Raw genomic sequence first — 13,351 nt, 5'->3', positions numbered from 1 at the left:
GAAGCAGGAGCAGATGCACAAGAAATTGGTTGAAGAGAGAAAAGGAAATGGACAACACACACACAAACAGACCTTACCTACTTCATCTGCAAACTCTTGACACAAAATAAGTGTGGTCAAAAACCTTAGAGGCTGGCAGATTTCAGTAAAGGTGAGAAATTAGATATTGTGATCTCATAAAAGAGCTTTTGAAATATATTTAAATCCAATGAGGATAGACACAGCAGATTGACTCATAGGGATAGTTGCAGAGGACAACTGCAGGGTTTGGGTGACATCACAGAGCTTTATTATTTCATTTTTGTAAGGTTTCCTAGTGTCATCACAACATTTGTGTATGTGATGGACCCACCATATTGTCTAAGCATGGGAGAGACAGTAGTGACTCTGGAGCTAATAGTTGCTGTGATTTCTTGTTTTAATGGCTCCTGTCAAGTCTTCAGTTTCCTGTCATCTCAAATGCCATCTCAGCAGAAGAGTTGGGGGGGGAATGCTTGGATTCTTTATTTGGTTTGTTTTTTTCTCTGAAGAAAAGTATCTTTTATTTTCCTGGCATTAGTCTGGCAAGAATTTGTGTTTTGCGGGCATGAGGAGATGACCTATGTACTGCTTTCTACCTGCTGAGCCTGTGAAATGCCATACTATATCCAAACTGCATCTCCAGGCTTCAGAAACATTAGTATCTTTTATCTGCCTTTTCCTGTTTAATTGCTTCTCTATTGCTGTCAAAGCCTTATTTTGAATTTTTTCCATAACTCTAAATGGCTTTAGGGTGTTAGAAGCTTTTAGTTGTTCTTTCTCTCATCTCCAGCAGGCTTTTGCTTTGGTGTTGATTTTTTAAGCACAGAGATTTTTTTTCTGAATTTCTCTTTTTCAGGAGTCTCACTTGTATTACTACTGGTGTTCATTAAAGTAGATCTCAGGACTTTCAGCATCAATGTTTGATATAACAAAATTAAAAGAGGACATCTCTGACTGCATCTGTTCAGTCTGAGATGAGGATAAGCTATTTCTTTTGGCTAGCTTTTAAAGGAAAAAACTTTCAGCAGAAGGGCCAGAAAAAGCAAGACCTGAGTCCTTGCTTCAGCCTAGATTTCCATCTTTTTCAGTGGTATAACAATATTTCAACTGCAGAGGTTTACTTAATTTTATATGAAAAAAGCAAAAAGCTCATTCACCTCAAAGGCAGGAGGCTGGACTAGAGGTACATTCTAGCCTAAGTTGTTCTGTGATTCTAAATAGTATATTCCTGAGATCTGTGGCAGAACTGATACAAATGCTCAGGTTAAGTTTAAGGAAAAAAAAAAGGCTATTACAACAAAATTTTAAAAATGTTTTGAAAAGAAAAGTTAAAAACTTATGTCACAACATTTTCCCACTTTTTTTTTTAAATGCTTGAGCTTGTTGCTGAATTTGAGACAATTTAGTCTTTTGGAAAATCAGTTCTGATGAATTTGCAAAAACAAAGACATGTGTCCCATCTCCAATGACCTCCTCCCAGACACTTTTCTCATTATAAAACAGACTAATATGATCTAATCTTCTCCAAATAGAGTTTAGCTTGTTTTGTCTCCAGTGGGAAATTACCTTCAAACATTAACCAAAGACACATCTTAATAAATAAATGTATTAAAGTGATAAAAACTTAGACTTACTGGTTCTGCTTTATCACTGTGCTAGGATCAACAGCTTTTCAAAAGGCTGGAGAATGTGCCTCTTCTGTTTGGGCTCTCATGTAAACAGGATGCTTAGATTGTCTTCAAAGGTTGCATCCTTGTCCTCCTCACTCTTTGTCCCTGCCTGTGGTTAACCATGTTCAAAGAAGCTTAATCCAGACTGGAAGAGGTGCAGAGAAGGGATGTCAGAATGACCAGAGGAACTGAGATGTAACTAGAGGAATTTGGTTTATTTACCTTAGAAATACCAAAGACTGAGAGGAGATATGACAGGTCTCAATAGACAAGGGCAAAGGGAAAGATGGGAGGAAAGAAGGGGAAGGGGGGGATAGCAGCAAAGGAGGAAAAGCAAGCTGATTAAGCACAAGTACAGTTGTTAAAAAAAGTCCGTTTGATCTTCAGAACAGGGGGGAAACCTTAACTGGTTGAACTGAGGTTTGATCATTTTGAAGGGAATGGAATGACACTATGGTCCATAACGTATTAGATTGCATGACCTAGATCTGCCCTTCTCCAACCTCCTGCTTTGTGTCTTCTGACACCACAGTGACCCTTTCTGCTAAAGAAGCTAAGATCAACCCTTCCAGATCATCCATTCTAACAAATCTTTATAAAGTGTTTATTTTTTTTTCCTGATCCTGTAATAAGAATGCTTGATACCTTCTTTTGATAAAGACGAAGATCCAGGTGCCAAGTTGGTAAATATCCGTACTATTTTGGAGCAAAGCCAGCAAGTTAGCCATTTGCAGTCTGTTTTATCATTTGTGACCTTAGTGTGCCTGTGAAACCCCTGACCTTGTTTGGAGTGCCATGTGGTGATTGTATTCTTGTGTTTGCAATCTTTATCTTTCTAAGTGAAAGGCCTAAAACAGGTGTCCATGTCATTAAATATTGTGCTTGAAATATTCAAACTAGTGGAGATACTATCTGGCCTTGATTTAGGCAGATAAGGAAGGACCGGACCTCGATCTTTATATAAACAGCCAACAGCATAGCAGTAAATCTGTATGCCAGTGTGGCAGATTGAACTCTTCTCTAGGGTTCAGTTTCCTCTCCACTGTCCACACCCACTTTATCAGCCAATGCATGCCCATGGAGAAAGCATATTTATTGTCAAGTAAGCCAGTGAACCCTGAAAAACCTTAGGAGACAATCAAGGTGTAGCAGAATGTACCAGAACTTCTGATTGAATTGGTATCACCAATAGTCTTTTAGTCTTTGATGGGAAAAACGTTTCTTTCACAACACCGTCAACCTCCTCGTAATCTTGTTGAGGTTAACAAATGAGAACATCTATTTGTCTAGTGTCTCAGCCAGTTACCTCAAACACACCCAGAGCAAGCCCCACCTGCATGTCATTTGAATGCAAATGAAAAAACATGATTGTCTTCTCATCAGTTAAGCAAGTGGGTAAAGGCAGCCCTCATTGTTTGGCTTTATTTTCTACCATGATATTTCCTTACCCTCTTCAACATTCACTTAGCTAGGAAGGATGCTAGTTAAAGAAGTTTTGACACAAAACTGTGTAATTTAGCCTGTAAAGCAACACTATATATGGGCAAAAGCCAAGAAATGGGAAGCACTGAAACATCTGAAAGAGAAAGCCAGCCAATATTAACCCCTTGCTGGAAGGACTGACGTACCTGTGTTGTCCCTTGTACTACCAGTGCCTAGTTTAGTATCAGTGTCAACTTTAATGCTGCACACATACCTAGAGCCCTTCCTCAGTGTCCCAGTAAAGGCAGCAACCATAATTTACACCCTAGGAAGATTCAGGTAATGTCTTGTTCTATTTCCATGCATGCATAGCAGAATAGAGGTGACCAAGTTACATGCTGAACAATTCCTTCTTTCTGGAACTACATTCCAACACCAAAGCTCATTTTCCAGGAAACAAATAAAAAATAACAACAAAAGAACCCCTCAATCCAAAGCAAAAAGCAAATTTTCACGTAATTAACAAAGCTATGTCTTATGGGAGTGTCTCCTACCCACAGAATCTTGTATAAGCAAGACTGGCATGTCTTCCCCAAACTGGATGTTTGCTGGCACCATAACAAGCACTGCTGAAAACAGTGCTTGTAAGGTTACCATTTCATTGACATCTAACGCTAGAATGGCTTAAATGAAATGCTACCTTAAAACATCTGTAGAACAAAGTGGCATGGGATTGGTTAATGAAATTCTGCAGTGACAATCAATAAACACAGGATCCTACAGTTTGGACATGAATCATCAATTTTAAAATGAAAAGTAACATTCAAAAATCATTGTTTTGAATGAATCTTATTTCTCCATACTGCAACAGCTCTGGCGTGTTTGTACTAAGTCCTGGAGTATCAGCTCAAGTATGTTTGGAATTGGATGGAGTAACAGAAAGAAGTTTCCCAGGATGTTTCCTAGGCCTTCCCATCACAGACAGAAAATCTAATCCTCTTCTTCAGCTTTTACAACTGTTTGTAAAAAAAACAAGAGAGAAGATGATCCTTTGGCAATATGAAAATGAACATTGTACAGCCATCACACCCAGATTTTCACTATAAACTGGAGTATTTCTCACAGCTAGTCTTCTACGGATCAGTATTTGCTATCCATCCAGATTATATGTTAACTTCCCAGGGGCTGCTCAATCCCCTTTTTTCAGTAGTTGCTGCTGCTGTGAACGTGTCCTGGTGTTCCCTGCCAGGTGCATAAGTGCAGGTTCTTGTGTCTTGCTCCGTCGCATGGAAAGGATGTCAGCGCAGTTTCTTACTTTGCATTCCTACACTCTTGTGCAAACCTTACTCCCTTGCTTGCCAGTCAAGGAGAGGTTTGTAATGAGGAGTGCAGGAGATTACAGGATTGCCAGACCAAGATTATACAAAGAAACTCATGAATGAAGAAAAGTTTGCAGAACTTCACAGTCCAAAAGTATCTGGATGAGTGCCATCAGATGTTGGTAATTGCCCCAACTTGAAGGAAAAAACATGCCTTCATAATACTTTTTTCACTTGAACATTAAAACCAGCTACAGAAAATGCAGGTTCTTTGAGAATAAAAAAATAACAGTGTAAAACTCAACACATTAAACCTCTTCAGCTTTGAGGAAAGTAGAGCGTATTTTTTTTATCCTCTGCAGTAGAACATTTTTAGAAGTGGGCATCCTTTACGCTGCAGAGCAGCTGTAACCTGGTGGAAGCAGGTTGTTAACATCGGGTATACTGATACTTTCAGCAATTCAGCAGAGCAGAAAATGACACCATTTTTGTAAATTTTTCCCAAACTTTAGGAATGGTAGATGTACATTTTTTCTGCTAATTGTAGCAGAAGTATATATTTCAATCTCTTACATCTGAAGTAAAAAAGACAAAAAAAGCTTTCTCTGTTCATTGTGCAGTGATACTTGCCATAGAGAAAGAAGAGATAAAATTCTGTTTGTTCCATCTGGACCCCTGATCCCACACAAATCATGGACACTAAAATGCTGACATGAGATGTGAATGAGTTGAGCTACCAAGAAAGATGAATTTTTCTCTGCATAACTAATAGCAAAATGTCTTCTGAGAGATTCCTTTCAGATGCACATCTGCACTGAGGCCTCAGATCAGGACTGTACTCAGTCCCTTACCTTTCTGTACTGAGACTTCTTGAAGTCTGATAGAGACTTTGGCCCTTTCCCAAAATAAATTACCAGCCCAGAGTGGCAATTAGGTGGAACTGTAATCCAAAACTGTAATCCTAGAAGCCTCATGCTGGGATGCTGCCTAAGCCTAACACGATTAGGCACAGGAAGTCAGGCAGCCTGGAAGACCCTGAGGTTCCTCAGTGTTGGCATCTCTAAGCGGCTTGATTAAAATCAGTGTTTCATCAGAAAATGGCATCTCTTTGGCTGTTGGGGCAGCTGCTCTGGGAGCATGCTAAAAGGATGCACCTCCAAGCAGGTGTTACCACTGCCACCTTGCTGATGGCATGGCTATGTGAAGGGGGGAGTTGCCTTCACACTCATTTTACCCAGCCAAGGCTCTGGCCCTTTCGCTGGGCTTTTGGGGACAGATATGGCTGTTCCTGATACTGCTGGAGAAGAGGAGCTGCTGGACTGTGAGGATGGGCTGCTCAGAAGAGCCTGAGCCAGAGGGAGAAAGCCTCAGGGCTTGGAAAGGAAAGCCAGGGGAGTGGCCAGGTTTGTGGCAACCAGGGTGTGTGTTGTGGGTATTAAAATAACTTACGGTGTTTCTGGTTAAAGCTTTTTCCAATCAATTATGGATTATCTGGAGGGTGGTCAGCTTTCTTCCCTGCTTGAGGGGAATACAAATGCACTCCCTAGTTTTAGAGGGGAGGAGGCCCCGTGGTGACCATAAAGAAAATTATGGGTTCTGGGATTCATGGGGTCCAGTGCTTGTGTCCACTGCAGTTCACATGTTTTCTGCTAAACAGGTACTGCAGAAAATACTTTAGCAACCCTACCTCTGCTCTCCTCTTTGTAAAAAGAGTGTAAAAAGACTATGTTCTGTTAAAAGGATTTGAGTCTAATGATGGAAAGAGCTGTATAAGAACTAGATAGTAGTAGGAATAATATCTCTATCATTCTTATTCTTTTTCTCTTTAGACTTAGAATTGTGTTATTTTAACAGGTGATTTTATGGTGTTATTACTTGATGCGCGTATGCTTTTGCTTACGTGAGGAGTCCCACTGACTTGGATGAGCTATTTCTGAGAGCAAATTGCTAACCTGCTGGAACAGGTATCACACAAAGGAAAGTGTTGATGGAGGTATTTCCCTTCCTAAGATGTCGGGCAGGGCTAACAGCCTGGCTTTTATCATGTTGTGAAGGAGGGCAATCACAAGGATAATTCTTTTAGAGAACCTATAGAAGGACTGCATGTTAATATGTAAAATTACCTCAAGGAAAAGTGGACTGAGCTGAAAGGTCTTCTTTTTGCTGTGTGGTAGTCAATGCCTGTATTTCAAAGCCTTACTGTTAGTCAAAAGCTTCTCAAGAATATGCATTTATGTTATCGTCTGTGAAAAGCTGTTTGTGTGTAACTAGCAAGAAGGTATAGAACTTAAAAAAAACCCAAAACAAACAAAAAAAACCCTGTCCAGCATCTCCTGGCTTTGCTGAATTCCACAAGTATTAGCACTTGATACTGGGGAAGAATTTGAAAATTAAACTGTTAATGAGATTGATGAACTCAGTTCAGCATATTTGAACTCATTCCTAGGCTTTATTTTACTCAATTAAAAATGACTCCTTAGTTTCTACTGGCCACGCCTCTGAAATATTTCCCAATAGGCAAGTCATTATATTCTGACACCTATGTGCTCCCCGATCATTAAATTTTGATAATTGCATGCTCCCAGGATTTAGTTCTTCCATACTTTATCTCTTCTCTTTTATTAGTTGTATCTGTTGTTATGTCTTCCACTCTATGATACTTGAGGTTTTGCACTTACACAGTGTTGCAGTTGCTCAAAGAACGTGTTTGGAGCATGCCTCTAGGATGGTCAGGAAGGGGGCAGGTGGAGTGAGACCTGGCTGATCCATCTTGAACAGGCTTGGATGTTTGTTTGGCACCAGGCTGCTTTGTCCAGGGAAAGCTGAGATGCTCTCGACCATGTGCGGAAGCAGAACTGGGGGAATTAGGAGTCCTGGGCTGCAAATGCAGTTGTTCACAGCACTTTGGTAACTCTAATGCAAGTTAGTATTTCAGCAGAGATTTTCAGAGGTTTACACAATTGATATAAACATCTAGCCTCTATTTAATCCTACTTTGAACATCCTAGTCTTTTTTTTTTTTGTTGCTTTGCTCCTTATTCTAGATGGAGCTCCATGTTCGAGAAATATCATATATTCCCATATGGCAACTTTAGTAGTATCAGCCAAATTGACAAGTTCTCAGAGACTGAAGACAGCCAGTGCTACAAGGAAGGCTGTGGTATCCTGGAAAGAGCTTTGGTCTGCGAGAGCGAAGGATTTGACAAGCACATTCCATCCAAAAATTCCTGAAGAGACTCGAGTCTCTTCTCAGGTTCTCTTCAATTAAAACTCAAAAATAATAAAATCAACTAATGTGGAGATCAATGTACCATAGACACAAAACTGACAACCTTGAAAACAGTCTTGAAAACACCTTGATTAATTTTGTGGATGGAGATTTGTGGCTCCCTTTTTAGTGGCTGTGACAGTAAAATCTTCCAGACTTAGTGTTGTGGAAGAGCAGTACTGTAGAGCCTTTCAGTTCTACTGGTATATTTGAGTGAGTTTATTTCTGCCTTGTATTGTCTTCCCACATGCATATGTAAAACTTCCCCATCACTAACCTGATTACTGTGTATTATGTTAACTGCAGGTTGCAGCCTGCCAAAAATGCCCAAAGGCAAATTTGCTTTCCATACAGTTTCAAGTCTCCGCCCTCAAATATAAAAAAGGGATTTTCCTAGGAGCATGACTTAGAAGGCTTACGCATTTTGCTCTTAAAGCAGTTTTGCAACTGTTCTGTTGTGAGGAGATGAGCAAGTGAGCTTTCAGCTGCCTCTTTTGGGTTATGATAGCAGACTGTCCATAGGGGCAAGTAGCTCCGCAGGAATGACCTTGCTGCACTTCTCACCTCCGAGTTGGTCACACAGATGAATCCAAAAGTGCTGAAGTTGGGGAAAAATCTGATCAAGCACCAATTGTTGAGATTAGGCCAATACAGGTCTTTAATATGATTACATAATGCATAATAGAGTATATTATTTAGTATTACATTAGTGAACCAAACTCTTCAGACATTACTGAAAACTTTCAATAGCCCCTTTCTAAGTTTCTGAATCAAATTTTCTTAGAATTTCCATTCCATTAAACCTTTAATGAAAATGAACTTGTGGCTTGAGATTCAAATGGAGTAGATGTGTGCTTCCTGATGGCCTGTTGAACAGCAGCAATGAACATCCCAGCTATGCAGAACAGGCACAAAACTGATAAAGAAGGAAAACAGATCCAGGAAGAAGGATGTATAAAAGATAATCTCCTTTTACCATGAGCAAAATCTCAATCCTCACCCTAAAGGGATAAGCAGGGTTGGAAGCAGAATCTGCTTCATATCTCAGTTGTCTGGGTCATACAAACTGATGGATGGGGACCATTAGAACTAGGAAAGCCAGTATTGGCATGAGGCCTCAAGTAATTATTTTCCACTCCCCTTGTGTTTTGTTATAAACTCTGACAGTCTGCTTCCAGAAGCACCTCTCTGAAGCTGCAGATAGCTATTTCAGAAACAACTGCCTTTTGTCTCTGTAATTTGCATTGCCTGTGCCCTTGACAATACCATCATCACCTCTCCATCCTGTCTTCATAGCAGGAGGGCCACTTCTTGCCATGCCTTCTTTCTAAATACACCTCCACCTTGCTTACAGCTGGCACACAGTGAAATAATACATTTCTCACAAGATGGAGAATGCTGCCTTACTTTCATGGGTTGTTTGACCAATGACTTTTTATTTATTTATTTATTAAGTTAGTGGCAAAGGTTTGTTCTAGATCACCTGCAGTTCAGTTCACGACCAAGGAAACTGGCTTGCTCATTATCACTTCATCTTTAAATCAAGGCTGATGCTTTCTTAAGCAGAAAGCATTAATTTAAATGTGAACTGTAGGTTTTGATTCTGTTCACCTGTAGAGGAGTAGATAATTCATGCTGCTGCAGGAGCCAACAGCCTAAATTTTCTGCCTTGCTTCACCTGTCAGTTTATAGCGATCCCTTCTGACTTTCTGATCCTCTCTTCTACAGAGTGCAACATGGCTGTGGAGTTCTGGATGAGAGTAAGTATGTGCTGTTGAGGTTGGTTAGATGGTTTATGTCATCTTCCTCAGATTCTGAAGGCCAAGGTATAGTGGTTTTGTTTGATTAGGGTTTGTTTGGGTTTGTTTGGTTGGGGGGTTTTTAGTTTTGTTTTCATGTTTTGGGTTTTTTTTTGTTGTGTTTTGTTTGTTTGTTTGTTTTTTCTTTCTGGTTGCTTGGTTTACTGCCATTTGGTTACCTGATGTTTGCCTGTAGCTGTAGGGAAGCTGCTCTGCTGATGCTGGAATAAAATAGGAGGGGACTGTTTCTGTCAGCCAGCAAATACAGCTATGGTGTTCCTCACTGCCATCTTTGCCTTTGTGGGAAGGTGCTATCATCCTTGTCATGGCCATCTAATGCACACTGGCATATGCCTTATTGTTCAGAGGTGTGGAGCTGGTTCATAACATGACACTGGGTACCATGGGGCAAGTGTCAAGTAGCTGCACTCGCAGGCATACCAGAATGGCAGATGTGTGTAGTTTGATTCCTGTGGCAGGGATCTCCACGGATAAAATGTGTTTATCAGTAGGTAGCCAGGCCCAGCTCCATCAGCTTTTCATGTAGCATCCTTGTGTGCTGCTGGTGGGTTTGACTGTTAGCCTTGCAGAACACCAATAATTATTCCTGCACTTGAGCTCTTGTTTATTTTGGGCTGTCAGCTAGGGCAGATGTTATTCTGAACTACATGATTCATGTCTGGTAGGTGGACACTTCCACGTGCAGCTGCCAGTGCTGCTTGGTCTTCTCTGGGTGGGAGAAAACTTAATTTGTTTTGAGATTCATGACTCTTTTTTGAGGACTCGTGCATGTTAGAGATGGCAAGGCTGCAGGCATCTCTTGCGTTCACTCTTGCTCCTCTTCTGGATCACTTTATCCTAGAAACGACTGTCTGCCTTGTAGACACACCAGTGATTTCCTTTTACCACTTTAATGCCAGGATTAGTGCTATTCTAAAGCTGTTGCTTCTACGTGCAGTGGGTTTTCTGGTCTTTAGCTCCATCCAGTTGGGAATGGGAGAGGTAAAGGAGTCCTGGCTTTGTCTGCTGAATTGGTTTTGAATTTGTGTGCCAGGTGCTGACATTAGTAAGCACTGCTATTGCAGAAAATACAGATTAAGAAACAGAATTTACTCATCGTGTTCTTAAATAAGCACACTAAACACATCTACTTCATCGCCATAGCTGTGTTTGTGTTAGCTGAGGGCAATACCCAACATCTAATAGCACTGGTGCAACCGAATGGAAAATATGGGTATCTCACTGCTCCTAGGAAATGTCCAAATTGTTTGCTGTGTAGTCGGCATGTTAAGGTTATCATTAATGGTTGGGGTGGGTTTTTTTCCTTTTCTTTTTTTCCCCCCATTGGATTAACAGAGTGTTCAGCAAGTGGAGTTCATAGTAATCCAGGGGTGCTTTCCAAATTACTTAGGTACCTCAGTTATGCTGCTGGTCAGGAGATGGGATATGTCATCTGTGGCAGAACCAAGCTGGCTTTGGTTTGCTGGTTGTTATCTCCGTCTTTCTAGCTGAGACATTCCAGCGGTAACTGGCTCGCAGGGTGCTTGGCCGATGGGTGGCTATGCTAGCTGTGAGGAACCAGCCTTCAGGGCTCAACCTGATGGCCTCAACCTCTAGTGAATGCAAATCAAACTGCTGTGCTATTCAGCTGCATAGCTAACGGGGAGGCAAAAAAAGGCCCTGCTTCAGGCGCAATTCTCTTAATGATACTCATCTCTCCACTGATCTCACCTGGAATTATGACTGTGCTGTGATTTTTATTTTTCCTGTTTAAATACAGAAAATGCATTAGAAATGAAAATTCACATGGTCAAAAACAGAACACATCCCAGGAGTGGTACCTCCAGTATAGTTTTACTTTTAGTCATCTTGAGTTAGACAGAGAGAATGCCAGCCAATGACTCCGCAACATTACAACATGCACTTAATCCTAATAAGGAGGGAGAGGCTGTGGCTAACAGGTTGTTTTTCATCTCATTTCATTTCTAAACAAGCTGATACCCAATTCTGAATCATGAGTTTGGAAGAGAACTCGGTGCTTTTGTCAGGCCCAGCATTGTTTACAGGAACACTTCTGTTTCCCCCTGGCTAGATGGTGACCCACAGATACTGAAGTTACCAAAAATCCAACACCAAACCATGCTATCTCATTTTATTTCAAATTCATAACTCAAATTGGGATTGTCAAAAAGGTTCCTTTAGTTTATGTACAGTTCAAATAGGCTTTAGAAGATTGACTGATTTCTCAGTGTGTCCTTGGTGGGGGTGGGTTTTGTATTGTTTCATACAGAACTAGCCTGAAGGTTTGTGTTTGGCATTGTGGCTTGGCCACTTGAATCCAGAATTCCCAGGCAGCCTGTTGAAGGAGTATTTTCTCAAATTTTTATTTATTTATTCTCCCCAAAGCTTGTGTCCTGCTAGGATGCTACACTTGTACCGGCTTTTGGTTCCAAAGATAGAGTATCCTGGCATCCCTCCAGTTTCTAAAACAGAACTGTCCTAGAGAACCTGCTGCACAGGGTGATAAAATACAATCTGGTTTTACCTTCCTACCTGTCACACTCTGTCCCACTGTCATGGTTTAAACCATGTTGCCAGCTGGCAGCTAAGCACCACGCAGCCGCTTGCTCACTCCCCCCTGCCCCTCTAGTGGGATGGGGGAGAGAATTGAAGAAAACAGTAAAACTCGTGGGTTGGGATAAGGACAGTTTAATGGGACAGAGAGGAAGAAAATAATAATGATAATAATAATAAAATGACAATAATAATAACGAATTAGGATATACAAAACAAGTGATGCACAACGCAATTGCTCACCACTTGCTGACTGATGCTCAGGTAGTGCCCGAGCAGCGATCTGTGCCCCTGGCCAACTCCCCCCCCCCCAGTTTATATACTGGGCATGACATCACATGGTATGGAATACCCCTTTGGCCAGTTTGGGTCAGCTGTCCTGGCTGTGTCCCCTCCCAGCTTCTTGTGCCCCTCCAGGCTTCTTGCTGGCTGGGCAGGGGAAGCTGGAAAACCCTTGACTGAGTATAAACACTGTTTAGCAACAACTGAACACATCAGTGTGTTATCAACATTCTTCTACTAAATTCAAAATGTAACGCTATACTGGCTACTAGAAAGAAAATTAACTCTATCCCAGCTGAAACCGGGACGCCCACACTTCTCACTTCTGGTACACCTCTTAGTCATGACTGCATCGAGCCATCCTGAGTAGCGCTTTACTCAACGAGAAGTCCCACTAATTGAGGACAGAAAGTGTGTTTGTCACGGTGTGGATCTGGAAGAGCCATGGAAAAGAGGAGTTAGAAACAGAGGAGGGCAATTAAGCAGCCAGCCACCGGTGTCCCCTTGTGCCTGTACGGGGAGTGTGCTTTGGCCAGTGTCCTCCTGCGTGTCCTTAGGGGATGCCTGGGGAAGGTGGCTTTGGTGGGTGAATCAGGGGAGTGCTTCAGAAAAAGTCTTTGAGTCGTTGCTCGTTAAATTCCTCCTCTGGCGACGGCTTCGCTTTTATGACCTGCCCTTTCTGTGCCTCTCGGGTAGGTGGAAGGTGTATTGAGAAGCTGAAATTTCCATGCTGGTTAACTCCCTTGTGCCCTTTGCTTTCGCGCGTCCCCTGAGCCTGGACTCCAGCCCGGAGCAGGCTAAGAAGGAATGAGGCAGGTACGGGTGGGGAGGGAGCCACGAGCGGGGTCTCCCCCGAGTGAACTAGGCGAGGCAGGCGGGCAGCGCCGCTGTGGGGAGGGCTGGGGAGGTAGCGGGGTCCGCGCGTGACGGGGACGTGGCGGCCCTGTGGGCAGCAGGCAAGGGGGTGGGAGCGTGGGTAGGTACCGGCGGAGGGAA

Source organism: Haliaeetus leucocephalus, unplaced genomic scaffold (genome assembly GCF_000737465.1).
Source record: "Haliaeetus leucocephalus isolate CR32 unplaced genomic scaffold, Haliaeetus_leucocephalus-4.0 Scaffold189, whole genome shotgun sequence".
NCBI classification, from domain to species: Eukaryota; Metazoa; Chordata; class Aves; order Accipitriformes; family Accipitridae; genus Haliaeetus; species Haliaeetus leucocephalus.
The sequence above is the reverse complement of the archived record's forward strand: the minus strand, read 5'-3'. Positions refer to the sequence as shown.